General features: G+C 48.3%; 1 protein-coding gene across 4 annotated transcripts in view; it reads right to left on the bottom strand.

The window, feature by feature from the left end:
- The window catches only part of nr1h4 (nuclear receptor subfamily 1, group H, member 4), a 36355-nt gene extending 25597 nt beyond the window's left edge, over positions 1-10758 (bottom strand). For 3 of the 4 annotated variants that reach the window (XM_084168374.1, XM_084168373.1, XM_084168376.1), the window contains exon 1: positions 10587-10758. The gene's annotated coding sequence lies outside the window, so the exon portion shown is untranslated. Of the gene's footprint in view, positions 1-10385; positions 10518-10586 lie in introns of those variants that run through there. The other variant, XM_084168375.1, reaches the window with a different exon arrangement.
- Positions 10759-16519: the final 5761 nt, after the last annotated feature.

Raw genomic sequence — 16519 nt, 5'->3', positions numbered from 1 at the left:
ATCTGTTTAGCATGTTAACACACTATTGGTAGTTTGTTGTAACCGAGTATTGGTGCTAAACCGTGTGTTATTGGAAGCTAGCATGCTAGTTAGCTATGGCGTCATAGGATACGGTGCCCTGGGCACTGCTACTCTTACTGCTCTTTCCTCATCTGATCATGTGTTCTCGTATACCCCGAGAGCATCTGGTCAGCGCGGCGGTGGCATAGGAATCCTCATCTCTCCCAAGTGGACATTCTCTCTTTTCCCCCTGACCCATCTGTCTATCTCCTCATTTGAATTCCATGCTGTCACAGTCACTAGCCCATTCAAGCTTAACGTCCTTATCATTTATCGCCCTCCAGATTCCCTTGGAGAGTTCATCAATGAGCTTGACGCCTTGATAAGTTCCTTTACTGAGGATGGCTCACCCCTCACAGTTCTGGGTGACTTTAACCTCCCTACATCTGCCTTAGACTCATTTCTCTCTGCCTCCTTCTTTCCACTCCTCTCCTGTTTTGACCTCACCCTCTCACCGTCCCCCCCTACTCACAAGGCAGGCAATACGCTTGACCTCATCTTTACTAGATGCTGTTCTTCTACTAATCTCACTGCAACTCCCCTCCATGTCTCCGACCACTACTTTTTATCCTTTTCTCTCTCGCTCTCCTCCAACACTACTCACTCTGCCCCTACTCAGATGGTAATGTGCCGTTGCAACCTTCGCTCTCTTTCTCCCGCTACTCTCTCCTCTTCCATCCTATCATCTCTTCCCTCTGCTAAATCCTTCTCCCTCCGATCTCCTGATTCTGCCTCCTCAATCCTCCTCTCCTCCCTTTCTGCATCTTTTGACTCTCTATGTCCCCTATCCTCCCGGCCGGCTCAGTTCTCCCCTCCTGCTCCGTGGCTTGACGACTCATTGCGAGCTCACAGAACAGGGCTCTGGGCAGCCGAGCGGAAATGCAGGAAAATTAGACTCCCTGCGGACCTGTCATCCTTTCACTCCCTCCTCTCTACATTTTCTTCCTCTGTTTCTGCTGCTAAAGCCACTTTCTACCACTCTAAATGTCAAGTCTCTGCCTCTAACCCTAGAAAGCTCTTTGCCACCTTCTCCTCCCTGCTGAATCCTCCTCCTCCTCCCCCTCCCTCCTCCCTCTCTGTGGATGACTTCGTCAACCATTTTGAAAAGAAGGTTGACGACATCCGTTCCTCATTTATTAAGTAAAATGACACCGCTGGTCCTGCTCACACTGCCCTACCCTATGCTTTGACTTCTTTCTCCCCTCTCTCTCCAGATGAAATCTTGCGACTTGTGAAGGCCGGCCGCCCAACAACCTGCCCACTTGACCCTATCCCCTCCTCTCTTCTCCAGACCATTTCCGGAGACCTTCTCCCTTACCTCACCTCGCTCATCAACTCATCCTGGACCGCTGGCTATGTCCCTTCCGTCTTCAAGAGAGCGAGAGTTGCACCCCTCCTCAAAAAACCTACACTCGATCCCTCCGATGTCAACAACTACAGGCCAGTATCCCTTCTTTTTTTTCTCTCCAAAACTCTTGAGCATGCCGTCTCTAGCCAACTCTCCTGCTATCTCTCTCAGAATGACCTTCTTGATCCAAACCAGTCAGGTTTCAAGACTGGTCATTCAACTGAGACTGCTCTTCTCTGTGTCACGGAGGCTCTCCGCACTGCTAAAGCTAACTCTCTCTCCTCTGCTCTTATCCTTCTAGACCTATCTGCTGCCTTTGATACTGTGAACCATCAGATCCTCCTCTCCACCCTCTCCGAGTTGGGCATCTCCGGCACTGCTCACTCTTGGATTGCGTCCTACCTGACAGGTCGTTCCTACCCGGTGGCGTGGCAAGAATCTGTCTCCGCACCACTGGTGTCCCCCAGGGCTCAGTTCTAGGCACTCTTCTATTCTCTCTATACACCAAGTCACTTGGCTCTGTCATATCCTCACATGGCTCTCCTATCATTGCTACGCAGACGACACACAATGAACCTTCTCCTTTCCCCCTTCTGATAACCAGGTGGCGAATCGCATCTCTGCATGTCTGGCAGACATATCAGTGTGGATGTCGGATCACCACCTCAAGCTGAACCTCGGCAAGACAGAGCTGCTCTTCCTCCCGGGGAAGGACTGCCCGCTCCATGATCTCGCCATCATGGTTGACAACTCCATTGTGTCCTCCTCCCAGAGTGCAAAGAACCTTGGCGTGACCCTGGACAACACCCTGTCGTTCTCCGCTAACATCAAAGCAGTGACCCGATCCTGCAGGTTCATGCTCTACAACATTTGCAGAGTACGACCCTACCTTACACAGAAAGCGGCACAGGTCCTAATCCAGGCACTTGTCATCTCACGTCTGGATTACTGCAACTCGCTGTTGGCTGGGCTCCCTGCCTGTGCCATAAACCCCTACAACTTATCCAGAACGCTGCAGCCCGTCTGGTGTTCAACCTTCCCAAGTTCTCTCATGTCCCCTCGCTCCTCCGCACACTCCACTGGCTTCCAGTTGAAGTTCGCATCTACTACATAACCATGGTGCTTGCCTATGGAGCTGTGAGGGGAACGGCACCTCCTTACCTCCAGGCTCTGATCAGACCCTACACCCAAACGAGGGCACTACGTTCATCCAACTCTGGCCTGCTAGCCCCCCTACCTCTACGGAAGCACAGTTCCCGCTCAGCCCCCATAAAATAAAATGTAAAAAATAAAGTTAAAAAATGAAAGTTTAAAAAAAGATTTAAAAAAAAAGAAATTGGGTGGTTGTCCCACTAGCTATAAGTTGAATGCACCAATTTGTAAGTCGCTCTGGATAATAGTGTCTGCTAAATGACTTAAATGTAAATGTATGTGGACACCCCTTCAAATCTGTGGATTCGGCTAGTTCAGCCGCACCGTTTGCTGACAGGTGTATAAAATCGCACACAGCCATACAATCTCCATAGACAAACACTGGCATTAGAATGGCCTCACTGAAGAGCTCAGTGACTTTCAACGTGGCACCGTCATAGGATGACACCTTTCCAACAAGTCAGTTTGTAAAATATCTGCCCTGCTAGAACTGCCCCTGTCAACTTTAAGTGCTGTTATTGTGAAGTGGAAACGTCTAAGAGCAACAACAGCTCAGCCGCGAAGTGGTAGGCCACACAAGCTCACAGAACCGGACCACTGAGTGCTGAAGTGCGTAGTGCGTAAAAATGGTCTGTCCTCGGATGCAACACTCACTACCGAGTTCCAAACTGTCTCTGGAAGCAAAGTCAGCACAAGAACTGTTCGTCGGGAGTTTCATGAAATGGGCTTCCATGGCCAAGCAGCCATACACAAGCCTAAGATTACCGCGTTTGATGCAAAGTGTCGGCTGGAGTTGTGTAAAGCTCGCCGCCATTGGACTCTGGAGCAGTGAAAACGCGTTCTCTGGAGTAATGAATCACGCTCCACCATCTGGCAGTCCGACAGACTAATCTGGGTTTGGCGGATGCCAGGAGAACGCTACCTGCCCAAATGCATAGTGCCAATGGTAAAGTTTGGTGGAGGAGGAATAATGGTCTGGGGCTGTTTTGCATGGTTCGGGCTAGGCCCCTTAGTTCCAGTGAAGGGAAATCTTAATGCTACAGCATATAATGACATTCTAGACGATTCTGTGCTTCCAACTTTGTGGCAACAGTTTGGGGAAGGCCTTTTCCTCTTTCAGCATGACAATGCCCCCATGCACAAAGTGAGGTCCATACAGAAATGGTTTGCCGAGATCGGTGTAGAAGAACTTGACTGGCCTGCACAGAGCCCTGACCTCAACCCCATCGAACACCTTTGGGATGAATTTGAACGCCGACTGCGAGCCAGGCCTAATCGCCCAACATCAGTGCCCAACCTCACTAATACTCTTGTGGCTGAATGGAAGCAAGTAGGTGAAGGCACAACAACTTACTGTAGCTCACTCAAAGCTGTTAGAGGTCACATGTACATCACAAGCTATACATCCGAGGTTTCATCAGTGCATCAATTATATTCACTCAACCTTGCACAAAGTCATTTCCATTTTTGGCTTCTCATTCATGACACTTTTTTTCTCTCTTGGTAAAGATTTGAATTTTGATACCTCACAATTGTGGTCCTCTGTAGCTCAATTGGTAGAGCACGGTGCTTGTAACGCCAGGGTAGTGGGTTCGATCCCCGGGACCACCAATACGTAAAAATTTATGCACACATGACTGTAAGTCGCTTTGGATAAAAGCGTCTGCTAAATGGCATATTATATTATATTATATTTATATAAGTACCCGCAGCAATGTTCCAACATCTAGTGGATAGCCTTCCCAGAAGAGTGGAGGCTGTTATTGCAGCAAAGGGGGGACCAACTCCATATTAATGCCCATGATTTTGGAATGAGATGTTCGACGAGTACGTGTCCACATACTTTTGGTCATGTAGTGTATGTACATATACAGTGAGGGAAAAAAGTATTTGATCCCCTGCTGATTTTGTACGTTTGCCCACTGACAAAGACATGATCAGTCTATAATTTTAATGGTAGGTTTATTTGAACAGTGAGAGACAGAATAACAACAACAAAATCCAGAAAAATGCATGTCAAAAATGTTATAAATTGATTTGCATTTTAATGAGGGAAATAAGTATTTCACCCCTCTGCTAAACATGACTTAGTACTTGGTGGCAAAACCCTTGTTGGCAATCACAGAGGTCAGACGTTTCTTGTAGTTGGCCACCAGGTTTGCACACATCTCAGGAGGGATTTTGTCCCACTCCTCTTTGCAGATCTTCTCCAAGTCATTAAGGTTTCGAGGCTGACGTTTGGCAACTCGAACCTTCAGCTCCCTCCACCGATTTTCTATGGGATTAAGGTCTGGAGACTGAATAGGCCACTCCAGGACCTTAATGTGCTTCTTCTTGAGCCACTCCTTTGTTGCCTTGGCCGTGTGTTTTGGGTCATTGTCATGCTGGAATACCCATCCACGACCCATTTTCAATGCCCTGGCTGAGGGAAGGAGGTTCTCACCCAAGATTTGACGGTACATGGCCCCATCCATCGTCCCTTAGATGTGGTGAAGTTGTCCTGTCCACTTAGCAGAAAAACCCCCCCAAAGCATAATGTTTCCACCTCCATGTTTGACGGTGGGGATGGTGTTCTTGGGGTCATAGGCAGCATTCCTCCTCCTCCAAACACGGCGAGTTGAGTTGATGGCAAAGAGCTCGATTTTGGTCTCATCTGACCACAACACTTTCACCTAGTTCAGATGTTCATTGGCAAACTTCAGACAGGCCTGTATATGTGCTTTCTTGAGCAGGGGGACCTTGCGGGCGCTGCAGGATTTCAGTCCTTCACGGTGTAGTGTGTTACCAATTGTTTTCTTGGTGACTATGGTCCCAGCTGCCTTAAGATCATTGACAAGATCCTCCCGTGTAGTTCTGGGCTGATTCCTCACCGTTCTCATGATCATTGCAACTCCACGAGGTGAGATCTTGCATGGAGCCCCAGGCAGAGGGAGATTGACAGTTCTTTTGTGTTTCTTCCATTTGCGAATAATCGCACCAACTGTTGTCACCTTCTCACCAAGCTGCTTGGCGATGGTCTTGTAGCCCATTCCAGCCTTGTGTAGGTCTACAATCTTGTCCCTGACATCCTTGGAGAGCTATTTGGTCATGGCATGGTGGAGAGTTTGGAATCTGATGGATTGATTACTTCTGTGGACAGGTGTCTTTTATACAGGTAACAAGCTGAGATTAGGAGCACTCCCTTTAAGAGTGTGCTCCTAATCTCAGCTCGTTACCTGTATAAAAGACACCTGGGAGCCAGAAATCTTTCTGATTGAGAGGGGGTCAAATACTTATTTCCCTCATTACAATTCAAATCAATTTATAACATTTTTGACATTCGTTTTTCTGGATTTTTTTGTTGTTATTCTGTCTCTCACTGTTTAAATAAACCTACCATTAAAATTATAGACTGATCATGTCTTTGTCAGTGGGCAAACGTGCAAAATCAGCAGGGGATCAAATACTTTTTTCCCTCACTGTAGGTAGGGATAAAGTGACTAGGCAACAGGATAGATAATAAACAGTAACAGCAGCGTATGTGATGAGTCAAAACAGTTAGTGCAAAAAAGGTCAATGCAGATAGTCCGGGTAGCTATTGGTTAACTATTTAACTAACTATTTAGCGCTCTTAAGGCTTGGGGGTAGAAGCTGTTCAGGGTCCTGTTGGTTCCAGACATGGTGCATCGGTACCGCTTGCCGTGCGATAGCAGAGAGAACAGTCTATGACTTGGGTGGCTGGAGTCTGACCATTTTTAGGTCCTTCTTCTGACACCGACTTGTATAGAGGTCCTGGATGGCAGGGTGCTCGGCCCTAGTGATGTACTGGGCTGTACGCATTACCCTCTGTAGCGCCTTGCTGCCAGATGCCAAGCAGTTGCCATACCAAGCGGTGATGCAGCCAGTCAAGATGCTCTCAATGGTGCAGATGTAGAACTTTTTGAGGATCTGAGGGCCCATGCCAAATCTTTTCAGCCTCCTGAGGGGGAAGAGGTGCTGTCGTGCCCCCTTCACGACTATGTTGGTGTGTGTAGACCATGATAATCCCTTAGTAATGTGGACACCGAGGAACTTTAAGCTCTCGACCTGCTCCACTACAGCCTACAGAGGTTAAGCGTGATTCAGAAATTAGGGAGAGAGATTTTTAATTAGAGAAGAATTGATTAACTTTTTCAATGTTAGTTAAGGATAGTATAGTTATCACGTTTCACATTAAATTGATAACTACAAAAACGTAAGATGTGTTTTATTTTAATTCTGGTGCCGCACTGCACACACAAGCTTGTTAGCTACAGTAGCTAGTTCCAACATTAAGCCAACTCTCGGAAGTTCAAAGACATTAAAGGTTCCTCCATATAAGCCGCTCCTCCAGAGGTATAATTATGTGGGCCTTATTGTCATGTCTACTCCCGCTCCCCCTCTCCGGTGATCGACGTCGCTGGTCTACTAACCACCACTGGCAACCCATCATTATGCATACCTGGCAACCTTCATTATGCACTCCTGTGCCTCATCATCAGACACACCTGGATTTCATCACTTCCCTGATTACTCCCCCTTTATTTAGCACTCCATTGTATTCACCTCTCAGGCAGTATTGGTTATGTTTCCTTGTCTGATGTTTCTCTTGTTTTGTATCGTTCTATGTTCGTTAATATTAAACTCACTAACTGCACCTACTCCCTGTGTTGACGTTACAGAATACTCACCAAATGGAGGCAGCAGTTAATCAGGACATTTCCCAGATGGTCAGCGAACAGGGACACCTACTTCGCCAACACCACGACCAGCTGGCACAACTGGGGACGGCTATGGATGAGATCCTCTGCGTTCTTCAACGTCTCGACATTTCCCAAGGGGCGTCACCTCCAACAAGCGGAGGATTCTCTACCACAAGTTGGCCAGCGAGCCAGCACCCCAGCCCATCCAACAGTCCGCTCAGGTCAGCGATGCCCGTTTGTCCCTCTCAGACAAATATGACGGGTCTCCCTCCAAATGCCGTGGCTTCCTACTCCGGTGCTCCCTCTATTTTACTCATCAGATGGGAGCCCCCACCACGGAGAGGTCCAAGGTTGCCACGGTTATTTCCCTGCTGACCGGACGGGCGTTGGAGTGGGCTACGGCCGTCTGGGAGAGGAGGAGCTGGGTTCCTATGAGGGGTTCATGGCTCTGGTCAGGGGGGTCTTCGACCATCCACCGGAGGGCAGAGAGGCGTGTGAGCGCCTACTCCAACTACGGCAGGTTGGCCAGACCATGGCGGAGTACGCGCTCACCTTTCGACAGTGGCAGCATCGAGCGGATGGAATGAGCCGGCGCTCTGCACCGTATTCAGAATAGGATTGCGTGAAGAGGTCCAGACTTTCGTTGACCGTTCTGAGTCAGAGCCTGAACCCATGGAGGTAGGTGCCAACCCGGAATCCACGAGAGCAGAGGGATGGCCCTGTGATCATCTGTCTCCTGGGTTAGGCGTGACCAGGCCCTAGCCTCCTCCCTGCACATCACCTCATACCCGCTCTCCTCTCCGTTTCCAGTCCAAGTGTTGGATATGCGACCATTGGGATCCGGTACTATTACGCACGTCACAGCTCCACTGACCCTCACCGTGGGACCCAAGCACCAGGAAAGCATTTCCTTCCTCATCACCTCCACACCCGTGCACAAAGTCATCATAGGCCTCCCGTGGCTCCAACTCCATAATCCCACCATCTCCTGGTCAGAGAGGAGGATTACCGCCTGGAGACCAGGATGTCGGAGGACCTGCTTTCCAGCACCCTGTGGTTCCACATCGGTGGAAGGCCCTGAGAGTGTCCACCAGCCCATCAATTGGTCCTCCTGTATTGTTGGCCCCATGTTTTGGGACGTAGCTGTGGACATCCGCCAGGCTCTGGAGAGGGAACCTGCTCCTGCCATCTGCCCTCCGGAGAGCATCTACGTTCCCACAGGGGTCAGAGATTGGTTGCTGACCTGGGCACACACATCCCTCGCCGCTGGACACCCAGGTATCACCCACAACATTCAATCCCTTTCTGAGAAATACTGGTGGCCCACTTTGCCGCAGGATGTTGCACACTATGTCAACTCATGTTCAGTATGTACTCAATCTAAATCTCCCCGGCACGCTCCAGCAGGAAAACTCCTTCCCCTTCCTGTGCCTCAGCGGCCCTGGTCTCATCTGTCCATTGATTTCATCACTGATCTCCCCTCCTCTGATGATTTCACCACCATTTTGGTGGTTGTGGATAGATTCTCAAAATCATGCAGTTTCATCCCTCTCTCTGGTCTCCCTACCGCTCTCCAGGTCGCTGAGGCACTGTTCCAGCAGGTCTTCCGGCACTATGGCCTTCCGGAGGATATGGTCTCCGATCGTGGCTCCCAATTCACATCACGTGTATGGAAGGCTTTCATGGAGAAGCTGGGGGTCACGGTCAGCCTCACTAAACGGGTACCGGCCTCAATCTAACGGGCAGGTGTGGAGGATGAACCAGGAGCTAGGGAGGTTCCAGAGGAGTCACTGCCAGGACCAGCAGGGGGAGTGGGCCGATTCCTTCCTTGGGCTGAATACGCCCAGAATTAACTTTGTCACTCCTCTACTGGGCTGTCTCCCTTCCAATGCGTCCTGGGGTACAAGCCGGCCCTGGCTCCGTGTACCCAGAGCCAGACTGAAGCTCCTGCGGTGGACGAGTGGTTCTGGCACACAGAGGAGGTTTGGAACGCTGGTCATGTCAGGCTCCAACGCGCTGTCCGCTGCCAGAAGAAGCAGGTGGCCCACCACCGCAGTGAGGCTCCAGTGTTCCATCCTTGTGATCCCGTCTGGCTCTCCACCAGGAACCTCCCGCTTCGCCTGCCCTGCCGGAAACTGAGTCCCCGGTTTGTGGGGCCATTCAAAGTCCTCCGGAGGAAACACACCGATTAAAGCTCCCCACTAACTACCGGGCCAGTGGTTCCTGGTCCCCTGGCTGATGCCGACACCCCTCCGCCTCCCTTGGACATCGAGGGGAGTCTCGCCTATGCCGTCAGTACCTGGTGGACTGGGAGGGGTACGGTTCAGAGGAGCGGTGCTGGGTTCCGGTGGACGACATTCTAGATCCCAATATCATCCGAGAATTCCACCTTTGCCGTCCGGACCGGCCCGCTCCTCGCCCTCGGGGCTGTCCTCCTGGCAGGAATCGTCCTGCGGCTGGAGCCGCGCATCGGGGTGGGTGGGGGGTTGGTACTGTCTCATCTGCTCCCCCTCTCCAACGCTCAACGTAGCCGGTCTACTAACCACCGGTCCTGGCAACCCTTCATTACGCACACCTGGCAACCTTCATTACGCACTCCTGTGCCTCATCATCAGACACATCTGGACTTCATCACTTCCCTGATTACTCCCCCTTTATTTAATAATAATAATAATATGCCATTTAGCAGACGCTTTTATCCAAAGCGACTTACAGTCATGCGTGCATACATTTTTTATTTTTTTGTGTATGGGTGGTCCCAGGGATCGAACCCACTACCTTGGCGTTACAAGCGCCGTGCTCTACCAGCTGAGCTACAGAGGACCACTTCATTGGATTCACCCCTCAGGCAGTATTGCATATGTTTTCTTGTCTGACGTTTCTCTTGTTTTGTATCGTTCTATGTTTGTTAATATTAAACTCACTAACTGCACCTGCTTCCTGAACAGAAAGGAACAATATAAACTGGTACTTTTTTTGGGGTTCGAAACAGTTCAGAACTTTCTTTTTCTGGTTAGAACAGTGGAACGGAACAAAATAATTAATGGTTCTGTTTAGAACAAAACGATTGGAAAATAATTTCAGTTCCAACCCCTGATGTGAACTATTGGTTTTATAAATCTCACCTGACATAGCTTTAATGAATTACTCAGGGCTAATTTCCCCAGAGATTAAACGGCAGCCCACATGAAGATCCCAATGAGGGCCTCCAGGCCAGTTTGTCAGCCCACACAACGAGTCAACCTATCCCTCTCACCAGTTATGACAAGTCATTTTTTCACCGCTCGCTATACGTGATGCATGTTTGAGTTATCATTCGTCCTTACCTTATTCCTCCCTGTGGATTTTCCCTGTGTAAATCCAGTCTAGTCCCAGCCTTCACCCTCTCTCTGATCTCCACGTTGTAAAGTACAGAACCATCAATATTTGCTAATGAGCATCTGGCTGTCTGGGGTTGCAGGAAGAGTATGTGTGACTGGCTGGGGTCATGGAGAAATGGGACAGTGGTTATTAATTAAGCTCTCTATGAACGCACTACCCCTCTTCCCCCTCCTCCCCCGCCTCCTCCTATCCCTAAAAACCCTCCTCATCCAGCCAAGCGATGTGGCGGCCATGTCTGCTGCCTAACATAGAGATACCCAGACCAGCACACTCCCTCCGACACGTCACAGACACACACACACACACAATTAGTCACGGGAAGAAGTAAGTCTTGGATGAGGCACAAGTGAATAAGTTGTGAGCCAAGGCATTCATTAGATACTGTAGTTCATGTTTTTCATAAATCATAACTAACACAAATATTCTATGATGCTGTGCTTAGAATTGAATAATTTACAGTAGCACCTAGACACTAGAATTGCTCTCCTGGCTAGGCCACCTAATTGTCAGGTGTGTTTATACAATATACTATAGTATAGATAAGGCACTCTAAGTTTTGATGGATTGCAGAAAAAATTGATAAAGCAGGAAAATAACTATTGTAGAGCTGAAGAAAAAAAGATGTATTTTGCAGGTAGACATGTTGGCAGTCTCAATTCAGATAAGGGATCCTCTTCATAAGACATTGTTCAAGGGTGTCTTGATTTAGGGCCTAGTGTTAGTTTAGCCAATGTGTTAAAGTAAAAAGTAACTCCCCTCACTGCTTCACCATTCACAGCTGGATGTAGTAGGAAAGCTTTGAGGAGAATACAGCTGGGAATAGGCCCCAGTGTCTCTATAAGCCTCTACATATACACTCCCCTATGTATTTATTTGGACAGTGAAGCGACAACTTTTAATTTGGCTCTGTACTCCAATATTTTAGATTTGAGATCAAATGTTTTATATGAGGCAACAGTAGAGAAAGTCAACTTTTATTTGAGGGTATTTTCATACATACTGTACAGTATCTGTTTTACAGTTTAGAAATGAATGCACTTTATATTTGTAGTCCCCCATTTGAAGGTGTCATAAGTATTTGGACAAATTCACTTATAGTGTATTACATTTAGTCAAAAGTTTAATATTTGGTCCCATATTCCTAGCACGCAATGACTACATCAAGCTTGTGACTCTACAAACTTGTTCGATGCATTTGCAGTTTGTTCATGCCCCCCAAAACATGCTAACCTCTCACCATTACCAATAACATGGGAGGGTAGCATTTTTTTTTGGGGGGGGGGCATGACATTTGTGCATCTGTAACTTTCTCACTCATCATTAATCACAATTCATTCATGATTATCCATAATCATGGTAGCATCACATTATTGTCGAAGTGCTCAGAAACATATTCTACTCTTATTTACAATAAAAATGACTCCAGAATTAAACACATTATTTACCCTTCATTTCTATTGGGCACAACATGCAACTGTCACAGAATCAGCCGAGGCTGCCCCTCCTCCTTGCTCGGGCAGGCTTTGGCGTTCGTCGTCCCCGGAGTACTAGCTGCCACCGATCTATGTTTCGGTGTTTGTCTAGTTTGTCCTGATTGTTTTCACCTGTTTCCCATTATGTTATATTGTATTCCCTTTATAACCCCCTGTCTCTCATTGATTATGGATAATCATGAATGAATTGTGATTAATGATGAGTGAGAAAGTTACAGATGCACAAATGTCATGCCCCCCCCCCAAAAAAAATGCTACATAATTAGCTAGCTACAAGATAACAGCAAACTAATCATGGCAGGAGGTAAGCTTGGCTTATATGGTGTTGAGTAAAGCTTAAACCATATATTTAGATCGTAGGTAGGTAGTTGTAGTTAGGTATTGTAGGTAGTTTATTTAGGTAGTTATTTAGGTAGTTATTGTAGGTTTCCGTAGGTAATTATTGTAGGTAAGTATTGTTTACGGTGGAGCCCGGCGAAGCACGAGGCTAGCTAGCTAGCGGGTAGCTACTGGTAACGTTTAGCAACGGTGGAGAGTTGTTTCTAATGTTATTTCACGCTTAAGAGTACCTGTAATTAAGCCAGCTAGTTACCTACCATTCAGCCGTTTTTCTAACCTCATTATCTGAGCCATCAACGTTAGGTAGTTAGTAGCTACTGTACTTAATTACACCTACTGATTGCAGAAGACAAATGTTAGCTGGCGTCGGGTAAGTTTGGCGTTATACATAGCTTGGGCTTTGTCGAGTAAGGCTTAATTATGTATTTAGATTGTAGTTAGGTATTGTAGATAGGCCCGCAGCACGAAGCTAGCTAGCTAGCCGTTTTTTCAAACAAAGTCAACACAGTAGCCATTGCTAGCTAGCCAACACGACCAGCTAACTGTACTGCAGTAGCTAAATACAATATATTTGTGCTAGCTAGCCAACGTTTAATTTTTGCTGCGTTATGAAAGGAACCAGACACGGACACGAATTATCTGTTTAGTGTGTTAACACACTATTGGTAGTTTGTTGTAACCAAGTATTGGTGCTAAACTGTGTGTTATTGGATGCTAGCATGCTAGTTAGCTATGGCGTCATAGTTAGGCATCGTGGGCTGTTGTGGGTAGTTATTGTAGGTTAGCGTTTTCGGCGGTGCCGGGTGTAGCACGAAGCTAGCTAGCTAGCCGTTTTTCAAACAAAGTCAACACAGTAGCCATTGCTAGCTAGCCAACACGACCAGCTAACTGTACTGTAGTAGCTAAATACAATATACTTGTGCTAGCTAGCCAATGTTTAATTATTGCTGCGTTATGAAAGGAACTAGACACGGACACGAATTATCTGTTTAGTGTGTTAACACACTATTGGTAGTTTGTTGTAACCAAGTATTGGTGCTAAACTGTGTGTTATTGGATGCTAGCATGCTAGTTAGCTATGGTGTCATAGTTAGGCATCGTGGGCTGTTGTGGGTAGTTATTGTAGGTTTGCATTGTTTTCGGCGGTGCCGGGTGTAGCACGAAGCTAGCTAGCTAGCCGTTTTTCGAACAGAGTCAACACAGTAGCCATTGTGTGCTGTACTGTGGCAGCTAAATACAATTTATTTGTGCTAGCTAGCCAACGTTTAATTATTGCTGCGTTATGAAAGGAACTAGACACGGACACAAATTATCTGTTTAGTGTGTTAACACACTATTGGTGGTTTGTTGTGACCAAGTGTTGGTGCTAAACTGTGTGTTATTGGATGCTAGCATGCTAGTTAGCTATGGTGTCATAGTTAGCTAGCTGAATAAAGTGGGTTGAGTCTATTCCTTGAAACATTGAACCGCTGTGGTTCACAACAATTCTGATTTCTAAAGGTGGAAGTTGGGAGAGTTTTTGTTCGGGTGGTTCAGTGAAACAATTATAGTTTCTGAGGCGGAAGTTTTGGTGAGGGAGGCCCTGCTCTCTCCTCTCCCAGATGTTTAGTTCATTTCATTCCGATCTCCTCTGCATTATTGTAGCCATTTGCTACAGCCTGTCAACTATGCCTCTGCCTATCCCTCTCTGCACAGGCTACACAAATGCCTCACACCGCGTGGCTGCTGCCTCTCTAACCTGGTGGTCCCTGCACGCACCCCACACCTGGAGTTCCAGGTCTCAGGCAGCCTCTGGAACTGCCGTTCTGCTGCCAACAAAGCTGACTTCATCCCAGCCTATGCTAACCTCCAGTCCCTCGACTTCCTGGCGCTGACGGAAACATGGATTACCACTGAAAACACTGCTACTCCTACTGCTCTCTCCTCGTCTGACCATGTGTTCTCGCATACCCCGAGAGCATCTGGTCAGAGGGGTGGTGGCACAGGAATCCTCATCTCTCCCAAGTGGACATTCTCAATTTTTCCCCTAACCCATCTGTCTATCTCCTCATTTGAATTCCATGCTGTCACAGTCACTAGCCCATTTAAGCTTAATATCCTTGTCATCTATCGCCCTCCAGGTTCCCTTGGAGAGTTCATCAATGAGGTTGACGCCTTGATAAGTTCCTTTCCTGAGGATGGCTCACCCCTCACAGTTTTGGGGGATTTCAACCTCCCTACGTCCACATTTGACTCATTTCTCTCTGCCTCCTTCTTTCCACTCCTCTCCTCTTTTGACCTCACCCTCTCACCGTCCCCCCCTACTCACAAGGCAGGCAATACGCTTGACCTCATCTTTACTAGATGCTGCTCTTCTACTAATCTCACTGCAACTCCCCTCCATGTCTCCGACCACTACTTTGTTTCCTTTTCTCTCTCGCTCTCCTCCAACACTACTCACTCTGCCCCTACACAGATGGTAATGCGCCGCCGCAACCTTCGCTCTCTCTCTCCCACTACTCTCTCCTCTTCCATCCTATCATCTCTTCCCTCTGCTCAATCCTTCTCCCTCCAATCTCCTGATTCTGCCTCCTCAACCCTCCTCTCCTCCCTTTCTGCATCCTTTGACTCTCTGTGTCCCCTATCCTCCCGGCCGGCTCGGTCCTCCCCTCCAGCTCCGTGGCTTGATGACTCATTGCGAGCTCACAGAACAGAGCTCCGGGCAGCGGAGCGGAAATGGAAGAAAACTAAACTCCCTGCCGACCTGGCATCTTTTCACTCCCTCCTCTCTACATTTTCTTCATCTGTTTCTGCTGCTAAGGCCACTTTCTACCACTCTAAATTCCAAGCATCTGCCTCTAACCCTAGGAAGCTCTTTGCCACATTTTCCTCCCTGCTGAATCCTCCCCCCCCCCCCCCCCCTCTCTCTCTGTGGATGACTTCGTCAACCACTTTGAAAAGAAGGTTGACGACATCCGATCCTCGTTTGTTAAGTCTAATGACACTGCTGGTCCTACTCACACTGCCCTACCCTATGCTTTGACTTCTTTCTCCCCTCTCTCTCCAGATAAAATCCTGCGACTTGTGACTGCAGGCCGCCCAACAACCTGCCCGCTTGACCCCATCCCCTCCTCTCTTCTCCAGACCATCTCCGGTGACCTTCTCCCCTACCTCACCTCGCTGATCAACTCATCCTTGACCGCTGACCATGTCCCTTCCGTCTTCAAGAGAGCGAGAGTTGCACCCCTTCTCAAAAAACCAACACTCGATCCCACTGATGTCAACAACTACAGACCAGTATCCCTTCTTTCTTTTCTTTCCAAAACTATTGAGCGTGCCGTCTTTAGCCAACTCTCTTGCTATCTCTCTCAGAATGACCTTCTTGATCCAAACCAGTCAGGTTTCAGGACTGGTCATTCAACTGAGACTGCTCTTCTCTGTGTCACGGAGGCTCTCCGCACTGCTAAAGCTAACTCTCTCTCCTCTGCTCTTGTCCTTCTAGACCTGTCTGCTGCCTTTGATACTGTGAACCATCAGATCCTCCTCTCCACCCTCTCCGAGCTGGGCATCTCCGGCGCGGCTCACTCCTGTATTGCGTCCTACCTGACCGGTCGCTCCTACCAAGTGGCGTGGCGAGAAGCTGTCTCCGCACCACGTGCTCTCACCACTGGTGTCCCCCAGGGCTCAGTTCTAGGCCCTCTCCTATTCTCCCTATACACCAAGTCACTTGGCTCTGTCATATCCTCACATGGCCTCTCCTATCATTGCTACGCTGACGATACACAACTAATCTTCTCCTTTCCCCCTTCTGATAACCAGGTGGCGAATCGCATCTCTGCATGTCTGGCAGACATATCAGTATGGATGACGGATCACCACCTCAAGCTGAACCCTGGCAAGACGGAGCTGCTCTTCCTCCCGGGGAAGGACTGCCCGTTCCATGATCTCGCCATCACGGTTGACAACTCCGTTGTGTCCTCCTCCCAGAGTGCGAAGAGCCTTGGCGTGACCCTGGACAACACCCTGTCGTTCTCCGCTAACATCAAGGCGGTGACCCGATCCTGCAG

Source organism: Coregonus lavaretus, assembly GCF_964263955.1.
Source record: "Coregonus lavaretus genome assembly, chromosome: 9".
NCBI classification, from domain to species: Eukaryota; Metazoa; Chordata; class Actinopteri; order Salmoniformes; family Salmonidae; genus Coregonus; species Coregonus lavaretus.
This window is presented reverse-complemented; position numbering and strand designations above follow the sequence as displayed.